This window comes from Hemiscyllium ocellatum, chromosome 36, assembly GCF_020745735.1.
Source record: "Hemiscyllium ocellatum isolate sHemOce1 chromosome 36, sHemOce1.pat.X.cur, whole genome shotgun sequence".
In the NCBI taxonomy this organism is placed as follows: Eukaryota; Metazoa; Chordata; class Chondrichthyes; order Orectolobiformes; family Hemiscylliidae; genus Hemiscyllium; species Hemiscyllium ocellatum.
In genome coordinates, this window is record NC_083436.1 from 1,762,593 (window position 1) to 1,782,067 (window position 19,475).

The window sequence follows — 19,475 nt, forward strand, 5'->3', positions numbered from 1 at the left end:
GAGTGTTGGGATCCCACTCAGTTTGCAAATCCTGACCATGCCCACCCTGTTTCCCATTAAAATGCCACGGGCTTCCAACCGGGTAGTTCATATTTCCTGCAGTTCAGATCTCAAGCCCACAGAGACCTCGTCAGAGATCAAACTGACAGACCTTGAAATGTGTCAGTGGTGGAGTTAGCAAACGTCTCACTGAGAATAAATACGTAGAACTTTTTTCAGTTCATTCTAAAACTCTATTATCTATCTTCCGCTGTTACAACATGGTGGAAACCTCGCTGGTAATTTCAAAAGATCAGCCCATGCTGTTATCTGTTAAAATTCGAGAGCAAAAAACTACCCGAGTGGTGACGTATTACAGAAAAGATTAACAACTTTCTTACTTATATCCGAAAGGGCATATTAACTCCAACAATTATTTACAACTCTTTGCTTTAAAGGGGATATTTTATATCCCACTCTGCAATACGAGTCCAAGAACAATACCGCGACTAAGATCTACAAAAATACCTACCTATCAAAACCAGTCGGCTGTCGAGCATTTTCTTTGAATTTTCCTGTGCCGATCTTTCTGTGTCTTCTTTGCGATGTCCTGCTGTGCAAACTTTTATACACAGGTACCCTTCAGAGAGCTGTTCTGCTTTTGTTTTTGTTGGTAGCTTGGCAATTGCGTCATAACTATTCAAAATGTCTGGTTTTACAGCCCAAAATATCGGATCGTTTTAACTTTATCAAAATAGGAAATTCAAACATGATTGGAGTTTGGGATCTTGGAGCATAATTTAAACAGATGGCTGAATATAAAATTTATTTTTGTCTCATCGCAAACCAGCTGCTGATAACTGTTTTGAAAATAAAAGTCACATTGTTACCTTGTTCAGAACTCTTGGTGCTGTTTACCTGCAAGCTTTTCATGTTTTTCTTAATGGTATAGCGCTCCACCTTCATAATATCTCCCTCTTAAGAAAAACTGAACTGTCATGTATTCATGTTTTTTCTCTATTCCTTAATCACTTTATGATGACGTATGCATGATTGTAATCTAAGTTTATATTAACTTCTTCCGACATAAATATAACATTGAATTGACATCAATTTCATCTGTACTTTATAAGTTAAATTTTCAGTGATGCACCTTTGATTACATATAGCCGAACATATGAAGGGATTTCAGCATATTATGGAACAAGAAGCAACAACCTGTCGGATAGCATTTTACATCAATGGCCTGCTGCATTACTGGAACACAGCCAGTTGGGAAGCAGTGCACTGCTTTATGGAACAGAATACAGTGAAACATAAACGCTACCTTCTTTTAAAAATTGGTTGCAGAAAGGCTATAATGTCCAAGCTTAAATCAGAGAGAGGCAGAAAACACATTCAGGTGATGGGGAGAGAACAGAAAGAGACAGACAAACAAGGATAGACTGCCGGAGAGAACATAGTAATTTGCAATTTTTTTCATCTTCACAATTAGCACGTCTTTGCGTCCAGCAGCCAAAGCTGAATCATAAACCAGCATCAGGGAGATGCACAGACTGTTTGCAGTCTCACTGCAGCTTGGGAGATCTTGCAATGTGTCAAGTTACCTGCCGTGTGTTCCACATTGAATATAGTTGCTCAAAGTCTAAACGTTGTTCGCAGAAGTTCCAATTCAATATTTTCGAACTCTCTCTTCTCCTCTCCCTCTCTCTCTCGCCTTCTTTCTCGCTAACCCACCCTCTCTCTCCCCCCTCTCTCTCACACACCCACCCACATCCACCCATACACGCGCACACACATATACACACACTCACACACACTCTGGCTTTATTTCTATCTCGTTCTGTCCATAGTCTTTTCCTGCACCTTCCACAGTTTTGGGTGGTCCTCGGATTCGCTCAATACATTGTCTGGCTCTATTTTCCTCTCTTCATTCCTAACTCTCTCTTTCTCTCTCCCACGCAAGAGTCAATAGATTTGCAGCTGGAAAAGCACAACAGGTCAGACACCATGGAAGGAGCAGGAAAGCCCAACACTCTTCGTGCAGACTGCTGCGACCTGCTCTCTCTCTCTCTCACAGACTCAACTGCTGACAGTTCTCACTCTCCACCATTCCCAACCAACGACGTAGGGAGGTCAACAGTGGGTGACATTGGGAGCAATCAGGAGAGAGACATGTTGACATTCTGTGCTGTCTTTCTCTTTGTCCTTCTCTCTACCACCTCTCTCTTCTTTTCTCCTTCTCTGTGTCAGTACATCCATATGTGCGTTTGTGCCTCTGTCTATAGGTGTGTACATATATATTATAGAGAGATTTCTATAAATATATATATAATATAGAGAGATTTCTATATATATCAGCATATATATTATATGTATACACACGCACACATATTTCTGTCTCTGTCACTATCTGTGTCGAACTCTGTTGAACAATATCTCTGTGCTTTCAGCTCTGTGCCTGTGTGAGTTAGTGAATATGAGTGTGTGCATTCGTGTGTGTCTCAATGTGAGTGTGTCTCTGTGCCTGTGTAACTGTACAGTGAACTGTCTGTTATTTTTGTGTTGAATCCAATGAATTTGGGTTATGCCCTTTCCGCTCTTTATTTCTCCCTGTCATTCTTATATTTGAACTGACACAATGGTAGTGTTGCTTTGTGTTCCCATATATGTGTCTCTGTCTATTTGTATGTGTGTGTGTGTGAGTGTGTGTGTGTGTGTGTGTGTCTGTCTGTCTGTCTATCACTGGTTGCAACATGTCTCATTGAATGAATGAATTAAAATGTGATGAGTCAGAGTCACTCGCTCCTTCCGTGCCTGAAGTGTTACAATGTCGTCACCGGTGGCCTGCCTACGCCACTATACAGAGCAGTTTTGCCCGATCGATGTTACCAATGAGACTTGATCAGAAGACGACAAAAATGGGAATAATGAGACAAAGGACACAGTGAACGTGTGAGAGTGATGTGGAGTAAAGGAGCGACATGAATTCTGTCGAGGCCCGGAAGGAATGAATGACCCAGAGGTGAAAGAAACGTCAGAGAGACTAAAAATCAACTCCTGAGCCCTGTCCAATTGCCTTCTCCATTCCCTGAGGACTAGTACTTGGGGCTGAGTCAGTCTCTCTCCAGCCTAGCTTTTTAAACATAAAGACAAACAGCAATATAGTTCACTCTGTTGCTTGGCACTTCTGAGTGAACATTTCTCTTAATTACAGATTGAAGTAATAGACAAAGTCACAGTCTTTTCCCAGAGAAACCTGAGTTGCGAGAAACATTGAAATGTCTCCGTGTATAGCCCTGTGGATAATGTTAGACAAACCAGTAGCACCTTCAGTTCGTTTCCATAACAACAGGCTGCTTCATTTCAGAAACTTTGAATTGTAATGTGAAAGTCCCAAATGGATTGTTTACTTCGTCAATTTGATTGTTTGATAAATTTGGGTAAACGGATACTTCAACACATTCTTCAGCTCCTGTCTGAATTTAGTCTGGGTCACTGCATAAATTGCAGTGTTTGTACAGCAACTGAGGAGCTGCAGCATGAAGCCCAATTCTGCCACAAACTGGTGGAGATACACAGATCCGTAACCAATATCATCCATCCGATACCATATAGAATAAACCATTAAAGTTGACCATAACAGAATGAAATTAGCCGAGATCACAAATAGTAAAATGATGGATCTTTTTCGATTTTGCATTTCTGTGTCGCACTGACCATCCACACTACTGAGAGCGCGGAGTCTCCTGCGGGCTCTGCTGGTCAAGAAAATGTGTCTGGTCGTGAAAACATTGAGCAGCAGAATCAGGAGAAATGGACCAGCCGGGGTTAGAACGTTATGGAAGAATTCGATTGTAACCCAGACCTGAGAGTCACGAATATCGACTGTCATATCACAAAACCAGGGAGCGTTTCCCAGCGCATAATCACCTGTGAGCATAAAATACCAGAATATGTTCTTCAAACAGCTCAGCAGAGTCACTGTCTCCGAAACAATAGCCGCGGTTTTCTCACTGCAGTATTTACTTTTCAGCTTCTGGCAACAAATGGCTATGAATCGATCAAAGGTGAAAGTGACGGTGAACCAGACAGAACAGTCAGTGGCTGCATAGAGCAGGACTGCGTGAATATTACACACGGGGATGTACAGCAGGAAATAAAATTGTTCCTGATAAACAATGGGAATGTGTCTCAGTATCAGGTCGAGAATAATGACTAGCAGGTCCGCCACTGCCATGGCCCCCAGGTATCGTCTGACACATGTAGACAATCCACAATCTTTATAAAGCAGGACGTAAATTGTCATCAAGTTAACTGTGAGGAAGGAAAACATGCAAGTTATACATCAGCTGAAGGCAAAGATACCAGTTTGATTGAAGACCATGTAAAATTTTCAAATGTGTCATTATTCTCGGAGGTACTGAAATAAGTAAGCTGAAATAACAAATTCTCAGATATAAATTGCTGACAAAAAATGAGACCTAAATCACAGAATCACAGAAACACTCCCTCACCAAACAATCTAGAACATTCCCACATACACGATCACTGCAAGGTAGACACAGGACACTTCTTTACAGTTCCTTTTGAGGAGGGAAAAAAATGATCCAGTCATGAAGTAATCTCGTTGAGTCACTTGACGACAAATACAGAATGAGAATTTCTATCTTTTAGTCTATACTATGGTCTATACTTGTAAATAAATGTAAATTTTGGGAAAATTGTTTTAACCCTTTAGTTGCTTTGAAGCGGCGATTCTTCTCAATGGAACAGGATCTCCTCCCTCGCGATTTTAACTTTTGTTGACTCAACTGAGATCCGACTTTGATAACCAGCCTCACATAGGGAAACTAATTTTACTCCTTACAAAAGACCATAGAGATCAAGTCTCCCACTCTGCCCTCATCAATGTTCTTTGTTACTTATTCAATAAACTCAATCGTTTTCGCGAGACGTGCTTTCTGACCCACAAAGCCATGCTGAAAATCCCCAATCCGTTCTTGCCTTTCCAATGTATGTAAATCCTGTCTCTCGGAATTCCCTCCAACATCTTGCGCACCACAAACGTCAGGCTGACTGGTCCAAGATCTCGAGATTTTCCTTACCATCTTTTTTTAAAATAGTGGCCCCACTTTAGCCAAATTCCTGTCATTCAGCTCTGCACCTGTATATATCGATGATACAAATATCTCAGCAAGGGGCCCAGCAATCACTTCCCTCGCTTCCCACAGAGTTTCAGGTTACACCTGGTCAGCTCCTTGGGATATATCCACGTCTTTCTGTTTGAAGACATCCAACAGCTCCTCTTCTGCAATAAGGACATTATTCAAGATGTCGCCACCTATTTTTTTATACTTTTTATGTCTTCCACATCCTTCTCCGCAGTAACCACTGATGCAATACTTGTTTAGTATCTCTCCCATTTCCTGCAACTCATAGACAGGGTACTTTGCTGATCTGTGAGAGACCATACTGTCTCCCTAATTACCCTTTTGTCCTTTACGTATTTGTCCTAAATCGTCATGATCTTAGAGTCAGACTAGCATGTCATGTTTGAAGAAGCACGATCACCATCTCTAGGTATATCCTGTCCCACCAGCAGGACAAACCTGCGAGCACCGTCGTATGCAGTCAGGAAATGAGATTCCATGGAATTCTGCAACATTGATTCCAGTGCCCACGGAAGCTCATGAAAACAATTCAAAGATGGTCAAGACAATTGCCTGATATCTATTTCCCTCCTCTCCATTTATCCTTGTTAAACTAGTTCTTGGTATTAAAATCAACTCAGAGGAAGGACTGAGAGTGAAAAGAGCACATAACTTGCTCAGATTGTGGTAATGTAATGCGCATCAGAAGCATGTCTTCACAGACCCACCACTGAGTCAGGATGGTGAAGGCAAGAATGCACATCAGCATGAATGCCAGAAATGGGGAGTGAATCAATAAGACGGAAACATTCTCACTGAACAACATGTCACAGATTTGAAATTTCTGATCATATACTCACCTCAAACATTTTGTCTGTCCATATGCTCACCACCTCCTGTTAAAAATAATATTGCCCCACAAGTTCTCTTTCATTCTTTCCCCTGTCATCTTAAACTGATGCCCTCATTCTCTCTGTTCACTTTCAGAGAACTATGACCCCGAATTCCAAGACGTCACTGTTAACCTACATTTCTAGAGGCCATAACATTCACCAGGAATCTCTGACCTTATTTTGACTTCCAAAATGCAAAATATCACACTTATCTCTACTGACATCAATTTCCCATTACTCAGCCCACAGATGATCAGAATCCTGCCGCAATTTCTGAGAACATTATTCAATGTCCACATTACCACCACTTTATTGTCATCAGCAAAAGTGTCAATCCTGTATTCAGCGTTTTATCCAAATCATTGATCTAGATAACAAACAATAATGGGCCCATCACTCACCCCTGAGTCACTCCAGAAGTGAAAGTCCTCCAGTCTGACAAGTATCCTTCCACGGTACCCCTCTGTTTCCTATAATCAAGCCAATTTTGCATCTAATTTTCCAGCAAGCTCGGTACTCCATGTCATCTAAACTTCGAGAACAGGCTGAATGGGAATCCTGTAGATGCTGAAGATCAGAATCATCCAGAGCAGTGCTGGGAAAATGCGGCTTGTCAGGTAGCATTCCAGGAGCAGGAGAATCAATAGAATGATTGCTGATGAAGATCTTATGCTGGTAATGTCAATTCTCCTGCTTCCAGGTTGCGGCTTGAATAAACGCGCATATCCAGCACTACTATCTTAGACACAAATCCTCCAGAACAGCCTACTATGTGTAATCTTTGTGGCTTAACTCAATTACAAACAGGTTATGTCTACTATCTTTCCCTTATCAACTTCGCTGTTAACTTCATCAAAGAAATCTAAAAACATGTAAAGCATGGTCTCCCACTGGAAAAGCCATGTAGACTATTCCTAACCCAACCCTATCTTTCCAAAAGCATGGATATCTTACTCGTCGGAATCATCTCAAGTAAAGTATCCACCGCAGATTTTAAGCTTACAGGTCTATTGTTCCCAAAATTTTCTTTGAACTTCTTCTCGAATAAAGACAGTAGATTAGCTACCTTTCAGTATTTCGGACCTCGCCATGGTTAATAATGATGCACGAATATCAGCCAGGGACCAAAAGATTCATTGTCAAGTCTCTTGCAGTATTTTTGGATCTATTTTGGCATGACCCAGCAGATTAATCCATCATCACATATTCTAAAATATCCAAGATTTCCTCTACTGTCATATGGTCTGTCCCCAAGATAACACCACTAACATCCCTATGTTTCCAAGTCTTCATGTATTCATCAATGGTAAACACAGAGTAGAAATATGAATTGAGAAACTTGCTAGTATCCAATTGTTCGTCAGATGCTTGTTCACATTGGTCCTTGAGGGGCCCTGTTGGGTCTTCAGTTATTCTTTTTTTCCTTTAATATGCTTAATGTTCCTCTTTGCAGTCAACCCAATCTCCTCAGTCCAGGCTATCTCGTGCCCTTTTCATCCCCCTGATTTCCTGCTTCACTACACTGCTGTCTTCTTTGTATACCTCCAGGGATTCCCATGATCCGAGCTGGCTAGCCTTATGAAAAACCTCCTTCTTTTTTCTGGTCCATCCTCAGTTTCTCTTGACATTCCCGATTGCTACCAATCTTACCCTTGATGCTCACAGGAGAAATATAGACTGTGATCTCTTGTTATCTCATTTCTGAACGCCTCTTAACTAGCAGATGTCCCTTTACCTACAAAGAAAATGCTCCAATCAACCCCTGTACTCTCCTGTCTAATTCCATCAAGTTTCGTCTTGCTCCCGTTTCGAACTTGAACCTGTGGACCAGTTGTGCCCCTCTGCGTAATTATTTTATAATTGATAGAACTATGGTTACTGGACAAAAAAGTGCTCCTCCTCTGTCACGTCTGTCACCTACCCTGCCCTTTTCCCCAAAGGTAGATTGAGTTTTGCCCATTTCCAATGAAGGCCCTCTATAAACTAGTGGTGAAACATTCTTTGAACGCACATAACAGATTCCACCCCATCTGTGCATTTTATTTTCTGCCAGTCTCATTCCATGTTATGAGAATACAAATCTCCTATTATGACAACTATATTTTTCCTGTGTCTCCCCGATCTCCCTTAATATGTATTTCTCTAATTCCCGGTGAGTATTTCAGATACTACAGTACAACTTCCTTAACGTCACCACTATTTTATTTCTTAGGTCCACCCACAAAACCTCGCTGAATGATCATTCCTTTATTTAATCTCCCATTATTGCCCTCATACTGACCTTTCTCAGAAATGCTACTCTTTCAACGCTGCTTCCAAGAACACTAGTCCAAATATATCACCTGTACCCTGGCACAGTAAGCGGCACTCTTAGCCATTAGATTAGATTAGATTACTTACAGTGTGGATACAGGCCCTTTGGCCCAACAAGTCCACACCGACCCGCCGAAGCGCAACCCACCCATACCCCTACATTACCCCTTTACCTAACACTACGGGCAATTTAGCATGGCCAATTCACCTGACCCGCACATCTTTGGACTGTGGGAGGAAACCGGAGCACCCGGAGGAAACCCATGCAGACACGGGGAGAACGTGCAAACTCCACACAGTCAGTCGCCTGAGTCGGGAATTGAACCCGGGTCTCAGGCGCTGTGAGGCAGCAGTGCTACAACGGTTATATTATCGCATTCCCACGTACCTATCCAAACCCTGAGTTCATCGGCTTTAACTTTGAACCCACTTGCGTAGAAATAAATGCCATTTATTCCAACAGGTATTCCGTGCTGCTTGTCATGTTTCAACTTGTCCTGTCTCGCCAGCTTACTATTTCTGATTACTGTATTTGTTTTGAGCCTCGTACTTGGCTCCCTGCTGCCACGAATCCCACACCACTGCCAATCAATTTTAGTTCTGTCCTCGCAGCACTATCACAGAGTTACATTATGTTACATTAACTCCTGCGAAGTCGACCACACTGCTGATGGATGGAGGAAATCGAAATTGATCATCCATGATGCACTATGAGCAATCATAAACTGCTGCATCAGTGACCTTCCCTCTGTCATAATGTCTGCTGTCCACTGATGATAAGAAAACATTCAGCAGCATTCACAACTGCAACTGTATTGAAGAAATCTACAATGTTCATCAAGAATTGCAAACAGGGACAGAATGAGAACATTTCATCATCACAGGAGGTTTCTCAGCAATTACAGCAGATTTTCTCATCTCTCATTCCTGATACATAGATAATTGAAGGGAATATTCAGTCTTTCAAAGCTACTACACAGAATTACAAGAAGGCCTGGCAACGAGCTGGAAGCAGGAAAAGTTAGGGATATAGTAGGCTTTATGGGATTATGCGAAGGAATCGACTGCAGTGGCACAGTGACCAGTACGGGGCTTCAACTATTTGCATCGTTTCTCAATTTTTCTGATAAATGTAAAACATGTATTCTAACTAAACTTATCCAAGACTCGAGGGAAGGCAGAGAGGTAATTGAGTAATCAAGAGGAGGTAGAGAATATATAAATGGATAAGCAATGAGCAAAATTTTGGCAGATGTCATATAATGAAGTCAAATGTGAATGTGCCATGATGTTGTTCAGGAAGAATGGAAGGCAGCATGCTTCTGGAATGGAGAGATAATACAGGATAAAGTCATACAGTGTGTACTAGATGGTTCACTCTTCCCATTTCAGATATTGGTTGTGTTGTAACAATCTTGACTGATGATATCAGTGGTCCAATTGTTCTCATTACACACGGAATATTTCAATGTGATTGGTAGATTGTGGTGAGTGGTGAGGGGGAGGATATTTCAACCGTCCATCATGGATTCATGCTAACAAGGCTGTTATCCGAGATGGTATTCTTTTCTTTTATTTGGGAACCCGAAGACGATGGGGATGTCTGATTGCTTCTGAATGAAGCGGATGTGGCTGCTGCCTGCTTACTGGATTTTCAGTAACATTATCTACTGTTCATGGGCACGCTGCAATGTTCATAGAATGAGAGTTCACTCAGTTCCTCTACCTCGCTACTTTGTCGTGGGGATTTTATAATACCATGCACACCATCAGCAATCGACTATGTTGGGAAAACAAGGACACAACTGGCAGCTTCCTGCTAAGGGAGAAAATATTGCATTAACCTTATCAAAAATATATATCGTCTGTCACTGAATACTGACATTGGTTTCAACATAATGTGAGATGATGGATGAGTCCCTCCTCCTTATTGGAAAGTTCGAGGGTATACAAGCAGGAGGCTCGACGAACACAGCAAGCCAGGCAGCATCAGGAGGTGGAGAAGTTGACATTTCGCTGAAGCTCTTCTTCAGGACTGGGATTATGTATGAGTGGACCTGCAGGTAAAAGAAGTGAGGCAAGCAGGATAGAGAGGCTAGCTGGAGAAGTTAGAAGATGCAATCATCTGGATGGTGGATACAAGGGATGAAACCAGTAGGTTGCTGAGAGGAATGGAACGGAGTGGTTTCTGGGAAGGGAGTCGGGGATGTGAAGGGAATTTATTTGAAATTGGAGAAATCAATATTAAGGCTGCAGGATATAATCTGCCCAGGCAGAAGATGCGGCGCTCTTCCTCCCAATTGCACTTTGATTCCTTGTGGCAACGGAGGACACCAATTATGATCATGTCAGAAATGGAGTGACAGCTGAATTAAAATGGGCAGTGACTCGAAAGTCTGTTAAGCTCCTGCGGGCCCAGCTGTGATGTTCTGTGAAATGTTTTCTTAGTGTAAATGTGGTCTCCCTGATTCACAGAGAACCAATTTGGGAGAACCTGATGCAGTAAACTAGCTTCGAAGAGAGGCAGATGAACGTCTGTCTAACCTGGAAGGACGGTTTAGAACCTTGGATGGAGGTGACGTGAGTGGTGTACCAGCAGGTTTTGTAACTTTTCCATTCCAGGGAAGGGTACATGATGTTTTGTGGGGTGGGTCGCTGGCCAGTCTGTTGCAAACATAGGACTATCAAAGGAATAGTTCTTGAGGAAGACAGAGAGGGGTGAGGAGAGGAATATATTCTTTGTTGTGGTCTAGTTGGAGTTAGAGGAAGTGTTCAAGGATGATCCGTTGGATGCAGAGACTGGTGTTTTACTGCACTGATAACGGCTATTGATTTTAACATGCATAAAGAGCCTGAATGTCCTCGGACCAATGCCTACTTATTTTGTAACATTTCTCTTAGTTATTCTCAGCCTCTGACCTCTGCACCGCCTCTTTGTACAGCTGATGATTCCTGTTCGTGCTGTCAGTGTTGGTCCTTGTCGTACTTTGGGATAACACACTGAGAGGAGCCCATTTATCATTAAACGGTGGAAACCCTCCTCTGCAACCATTCATCTTAAAGGTGACTGTCACTCCAATCTTCTCAAAACTCAATGTCATTTATCGCAGTTAACGTACAAACAATTTCATTCACTCCCTTGCATCACTTCTCATATCACACTAAAAGAGGACACTTAGTCCGTCTGGATGGATGGAATGGCTGAGGGTTGCTGAGGTATGAACCATAAATCTTTCAACCGTTTTCAACTTGGTTCCTTGACTTGTGGGAGTAGTGCCAGAAGACTATCGGGTTTTATATCTTCAACTGAACAGCTATGCAAATGATTGGTGGGGAGATTTCGAGGGAACACACACCTGGAAGATAATATTCATTATTCAATAATTGTGTTACGCATAGCCTATTTTTTACAAACTGCTATCAAATGCTTTTATAGCCATGTGCCTCTTTGCCACGTCATTCAGTGCATCAGGGTTGCTGTGCAGTAATAGGAGAAAGCAATTCTGATCTCAAGTGCCTGCCACAGAGAACTAGAAGAGACCATTAAATCCACTCTAGCCTATTATCGCTTGAAGAGCTCAAAGGCTGGAACGTCATCATGTTTGCAAAGGAAATCAATGAAAATGTACAGAGGTGTTACTGTGTTGTCTCACTGCGAGATCATCTGGAATCCATTCCGTTGTTTGTGCTCCAGTAACTAAAAAGGGAGACAACTCCATCTGATACAGTTTACAGGTTGCTCATCATCCACGGATTGCTGAATCATTGAATGTATCGAGTCTATTACAGAGAGACAGGAGTAGACCGATCAACCTCGCCAGCGTGTTACTGGAGAACAGGAGGATTCTACTCACCCTATAGGCTATGCTGCAGAGTCAAAGGAGAAGCCCAATCAGTTTGTCGAGTCTGATTCAGAGGATCAGGAAGACGTCATTCAGTCACTTGAATTGTATGCAGGCAACAGGAGGATGTCATTCACCGTCTCGAATGCATGACAGAAGAACTGACCGAGTCCACTTAGCCTATCAAACCTTTTCTTGCAGAACAGGAGGAGGATATTCTGGTTTATGAGTCCCTTAAAGTTAAACAAGATGAGGAAATTGAGCCCCTTGAGCCTGTTGCATGGGAACAGGAAGAGGCCATTCAGCCAGTAAAGCCAGTTAGGGAGGAACAGAAGGAAGCCAAACAACTGTTTGAGCCTGTGACACCAAAACTTCAGGAGGCTATTCATCCTCTGGAACATGGTAGAGATCAACAGGAGAAGGACATTCAGCTTCTTAAGCCTAGGAACAGGATGTTGCCATTCAACTTTTCCAGCCAGCAACAGGAGAACAGGAGAGACGATTCAGCCACCCAAGTCAGTTTCAGGATAAGAAGGAGGCCCTTCTGCCGCTTGATTCGGTTACAGCGGGTCAGGATGAAGACATTCAGTCTCTTGAGTCTGTCACGTTGGAACAAGACAAGGGAATTCCCTTACGATTCCCTTTAGGAAAGGGACTCATTGACCATACTTGGTCTGGCCCACATGAAACTTCAGGTCCACAGTAACTGCATACTGCACAATTGGAGATAGCAGCAAATAATAAATGACCAGTGAAGCCCTCATCCTGTGAATGCATAAAACATACTTCTTTTCCTTCAAGACAGTCAAGGAAGAAAGATAGGGTTTCCTTTAAGACTCTCACATTGAGGATCGGAACACTGCCATTTAGCTTCATGTGTCTTTTACAGGCCAACATGTAGAGGCCATTCATCTTCTCGACACTGTTACACAGAAACAGAGCAATGTTATTCAGACTCACTAGTCTGTTGTACAGCAAAAGGAGAAAGTCATTCAACATCTTGAGCCTTGAGACTGAATATCATTATTCAGCTGTTCGAGTCAGTTACAGAGGAGCAGGAGGCGGTGATTCAACAAGCCATGAAAACTGGGGTATTAACGGAATGGAGCCTGAGCTCAACTGTTGTCTCATGGACAAGTGAGTCAACATTTAGAGGAAACAGAAAGGAACGGGATGTTTCGGCAGAATTACATCAACAATGTACATTCTGAATGGAGCAGAAAGCTCAAGAGGTCGCTTTCGATTAAAACTCTGCAATCAACTGCTGTTACTAAGTTATATGTACTTCTCCAAATCAAATCTTCAACTTTATTAGAAGATCGGTTAAGATTTCATTTAGCCAATCAGGGTCGTTATGAGACAAAAGTAGTCCATTCCACACCCCTAAAAATTTCGACATGAATAGAAAGACGTCATGGCATACAAAAACCTATGAACACAATAAACATTACAGTGCGATATTTTTCAAACGTTCTAGACTGATATTAAGGAAAAGGGGAGATCTGGTTATTGACAGAAAATACAGTTTCGAGATAAATGTTTTATTTCGGCTGGTAAAACTATGTCTAGTGGAGTGCCTCACTCTTCACGTTGGGGTCATCAATGATTTACAAACTATATTAATGCTTTATTTCAACGGACTGAGTTTATTGGAACTCCATTAGCTGATAAGTTTAGGTTTAATGTCAAATGGAGGCCGATCTTCTGCAATGGGATACAGACAGGGGAAGTTCGTGATCAGAGCTTTAGCATAAGTTGTTAAAAGTGGGTGAAAGGACGTTTTGTTTTAGTAGTAGGATCTAGCAACAGCAAACAATTTGAATGTAAAGCGGGCGCAGAATTTGATGGTACAGAGGGGTTTTTTTGATCCCGGATTAAACAGATGAAGTCCGTTTCCAGATGTAGCAAGTGGTTGGGAAGCTGAATGGAGTAATACTGTCACTTGCAAAGTGTGTTGGGTTGAATCGCAGCAATATTCTACTGTATTGCCGAGACCACGTCGAAGTGCAGTTTTCATTCCCTTAAATGGTTTTATATATAAAAAAAAGTTCTTTAGAACATTATTCAAAGGCGTATCACTTTACTTAGTCCTGGGATGGAGGTGTTATGTTACAAAGAATTAACAGTTCGCGCCTGAGAATGAGAGAATTTCATATTGAACCACATCAGATTTTGAGCAAACTGACTCAGGATGGATGTTTCCTACTTTTTTTGGAGACTAAGACGGGGGATTCAATTTTAAGAATAAGATACATTCATTTTAAACTGGCCATTATGAGACATCTTTTTATACATTTATTTAAAAATTACATGGGCTCGTATAGACGTGCCTGCAACTTGTAAAATGGGTACTCATGTTGGTACAGTAATGGCATTGGATCCAATAGCAGCCGTGCTGCACCTACATGGATAAGAGAACTGGATTGAATCATACAGTCAGAGAATATTCAAGGAGATTTCACATGGTCCAATTTGGGGTTCGGATAACAATACTGAATGATTTAACACATAGAGGGAGAAAGCTTAATCATCCTGACAACGACAGCCTAATTTCCCCGACAAACTCTCTCAACCTGTCTTTCTGTCTCATTCTTTCTATCTTTGTCTCTGTCTCTCTCTCCTCACAAAAAAGTTCGTGATCTGAAAATCCATCTCTCAATTTTACAACGTGAAGGATTGTAGTCAAGGATTCATTGGAAATTGCCTAGTCCTGAAGATAAAGATTTCTGTTCATTGGACGAACTGTTCCTACAGGAAACCCATTTGCCAAAGCCTGTGAGAAGAATACCTTCAGAAGCAGAAGAACATTTGGGGCATTCTGTTAGTTTTCGTTTAATCATGAGTTTAATTATTTTTGGACTAATATATTTTATACTGACAGTCTGCAGAGATTTCATGGACTTTACTTTTCCTCAGGTGTCTGTTTCTTTGTGTACTTCCACTTGTGTCTGCATACATCAATAATTTTGGAAAAAGACATGCTGATACATATATCTACAAATAGTGAACTATTTGTCATTCGTCTTATCATGACAGTTTCAGTAACTTTGTTCTGGTAATAAGCTAGTTATTTTTTGCAGTTTAGAGAAACCCACATGACTTGTTTAAAATAATGAACCTGACACAGTTTGAGATCTACGTACCTGTCATATCCTCAACGTATTTATATTGCAATTTTGTCGTAATCACTGGAGGAATGCAACGAAAAAATGAGGCAGTGCCCCCTAACTTAGGTCAAACAAGAGTGAGGAGAAATGCTCAAATGGCAGTTCAAGTTTGCCATAAGTTTGTTGTGTCTGGGTGTTTGCATGTATTCAAAGCTGCCCTTGTTAGCCATTTGACAGAAATTCGAGTGAAAGATAATGAATTGCGGACAGGAAAATGCAGCTCAGATTGCATCCAGATTAGCCATAGATTTAGTGCCTTCTGGAGCAGTGGCAAAATGTCTAATGATCGACTCCCCTTCATTCCTGCGTGTTCCTATTCCATTCAGCGCCTTACAGTTGCTACACATGATTAGGAGAAGGTCATTTGCTCCTGATATCTGGAGCACAGAAACAGAGGAGACCATTCAACTCCTCAAGACTGTTAGACACGCGGTTTGGGGAAACTTCGGAAAATGTAATAGGAAAACCCATTCTAGCTACAAAAGAGGCCGTACAATTTTTTCAGTCCATACTATCTGTGGAATTTGTGCTTCATTTGTTGATTATTTTGTAGGCCCAAATTGACTGCGAAATTCCAGGGAGGATCGTGCAATCCCCTGCATATTCTGTTTTGTAGAGCTTCCCTTCTGTGTCGTCTTGGCTCCACATGTCCAACTTCAACTCAGATACACGCAAATGCTGTACCCATACATCATCCAGAGTGCGGTCACCAGACCCTCGGACCTTGCTGAATGAAGGCAGCAGCTGAAAACACAGCCTAAAGAAAAATCATGCACGAAACCTCCGCTGATTTTCCAATGCCAGCTGCAAGTCAAATCCACACACACACGGCGCAAACCATTAGAGTTGAAAATTTCTTCCTCTTCTCGGTTTATCTCCGTGTTTGAAAGAGCCGTTATATTGCCTGAAAGTCTTCCATGAACAGTTCATTTTTTTTCATAGAAGCAGTTGATAACGTAACAATGCCTTTCTCTATCTCAGCAACCAGTATTGTTGATGGATTTGACCACCACAATTGGAGAAGAGAGACAGAGGGAACACAGCCCACTTTAAGCAGGGACATGAACAAATGGTGGTGCAATTCGCGAATCTGGGAAAGCGGGAAATGTTAACTTGATCTCACAATTTATTTTCCACCCAGTTCTTCATCAGCTATTTATTTGCTAGCGTCTCTGAATCTTTCTCTGTCTTTCTCGGGACATTTCGCCATCCAGTCACTCTAACCTCACCTCCAACACCCCCAACCCCTGATATCAACACAAATAATATTATTTCGCATACACTTTCTGATACAGCCAGAGAGTCACAGACATGAGCAACGCTCAAGCAGATTTTTCTATCCAACCCATCCATGCCGACCCGATTTCCTACCACCAGTACCATTTCACAGATATTGCCCCACATCCTTCTTCACCCTTCATTATGGATGAAACAATACGGATTTTTTAAAAAAATTTCTTCAATTGAACCAGCCTCCACGTCTTCCTCTGGCAGCTCATTGCATTAATGCATCAACATTTGAAAACGTTGAATATGATAGCGCTTTTAAGTCTTTCCTCCTGGACCAGGAAACATTGCCCTCTAGTTGTGGACTCCTCCACCCCAGGGAAAAGACCTTGTCTACTTAACCAATACATGCCTCTCAAAATTGTATAACTCTCCATAATGTCAGCACTCAGCATCGACACTCCAGGGAAAGCAGCCCCAGCCTGTTCAGTCTTTCCATACAGCTCAAATACTCCAACTCTGGCAGCATCATTGTAAACCCTTTCTGCACCTTTTCATGTTTCACAGTATCCTACTGCAAGAGGAAAAGCATAATCTTACACAATATTCCAATATTGCCCTAATGAATGTCTTGTGCAGGTGTAACATGATCTCCCAACTCCTAACCTCAATGGTCACAACAATCAATGAAAACATCCCAAATGCATTCCTCACTGTCCTCTCTACCAGCGACTCCAATTTCAAGAAACTCTGATTCTGCACTCCAATGTTACTTTCTTTAGCAGCACGTCCAAGTATCTAATCTAATCATTATCTGTCTAAGTCCTGCCATGATTTATCTTTATAAAATGCATGACCACATATTTATCTCAATTAAACTCCATCTTCCAATCGTCGATGCACTGGCTCGTCTGATCACGAACATATTGCAACTTGAGCTCGTCTTTTTCACTATTAACTGTACTTCTAATTTTGTTGTCATCTGCAAACTTCCTAAATGTACCTCACATTGACAAATCCAAGTAATGTGTATATGTAACGAAATGCTATAGCCCCAGCACCAATGCTTTAGTCACACTGATGGCCAAAGTCCTCCAGCCTGAAGAACGACCCTCCAGCACCATCCTCTGTCTTCCACCTTCGAACCAGTTCTGTATCCAAATGGCTAGATCCCCATGTAATGCATGTGATATAACTTTGCAAACCAGTCTACTGTCATGAACATTTTCGAATGTCTGACTGAAATATACATAGAACATCCTGTGCTTACATTAATGTTTGTTTCTTCTTCAAAAACTGAATTAATTTAGTGAGACATGATTTCCCTTGTACAAAGGAGAAAATTAGGACTGCAGCTGTGGAAACCAGGGTCAAAGGGTTTAATGCTTTTTGGGGTGAAGGTAATAGGTCGTAGAGGAGGGTGGGGTGATAGGTGAAAAGGAAGATGGACAGGTAGTATAGGTCAAGGGGGAAGTGCCTAATTGGAAGTTTGGATCTGCGATTTGTCAGGGGCTGGTGAAATGTGGAAACTGGTGAAATGAACATTGTTACTGGGTGGCTGGATGGTCCCAAGGCAGAGGAGGACAACTACGTAGAATTCGTCAAACAGTATTATTACTTCCCAAAGTTGTCCCACTGTTATCTAGACTGCACCTCCTCCCACCCTGCCACCTGTAAAATGTCTATCCATCTTACAGGATTTCTCTGAAAGGAGAATCTGCTCCCAGAAGGACCAATTCCACAATAGAACATCCCAAATGGCCTCTTTATTCAATGTCAGAAAATTCCTCGACGACATGGTCGATGATGCCCCAGGCGCATCTCCTCCACTGGCCTACCTCGGCGTGAACTCCACCTCTCCAATTGCAACAAGAACCCCCCTGGTCCTCACCTTTTACCCCATCAACCTCCGGATATACCGCATCATCCTCCTCTATTTGTATCATCTCTTGTCAGATACTACCACTCGGGATATATTCTCCCTAAAAACCTTTCTGCATTCCGCAAACATCATTCCCTCGTTGACCCTACTGTTATTTCCACGCTCCCCACCAATACACAATCCAGAAGAAATAGTTTCCATTTCCACCACAAGAAGTATGAACCCTGCGCTCACCCCTCCCTGAGCACCTCCGTTCAAGGCCCCAAACGATCGTGTCAGATCCGAAAGAGATTTACCTGTACTTACACACACGTCATGTACGCTACTCGTTGCTCTCAATGTTGTCTACTTTACATCGGGGATGCAGGATGCCAACGTTTGAATCATTTCAGAGAGCATTTCTGGGACACACGCATGAAACAACCGCTCTGTCCCGTGGCCGCACAACTTAAATTCCCCCCCGAATCCTCTTAGCGTATGCAGGTCCTGTGTCTTCTCCACTGCCAAATCCTTACCACAAAATGCATGGAAGAATGCCTCGTCTTCTGCCTTGGAACCTTCCAACCACACGGGATCATTGTGGACTTCTCGGATTCCCCTCCTCACCATCTTAATTTATTTCACTTCAATCTGCTAACTCGGCAATGTCCTCATGTGCTGCCCTTGCTGTCCATCTTCTTTCCCACCTATCTGTTCCACCCGCCTCGCGGGTTTTTTCCCAACTTCATCTACCTATTGCATTCCCAGCTACATTCCCCCACCACCATTCTCAGCACCACACCTCCCTTTATCTCTCCGTTTACATTGGCCTTTTGGGCCACCCCTCTTTGCTGATGAAGAACATATTCCAGAAACATCCATTTCCTTGCTCTTCAGATGCTACGTAACAGGCTGTGGTGTTCCAGCACAACACGTCCACATGCACACAGCCATGTTGACCTTTACAAATCAGTCCTTGCTTTAAAAAATACATACAATTCCTCTCCGCCAGGATTCACTCCAAAAACTTGCCTGCCACC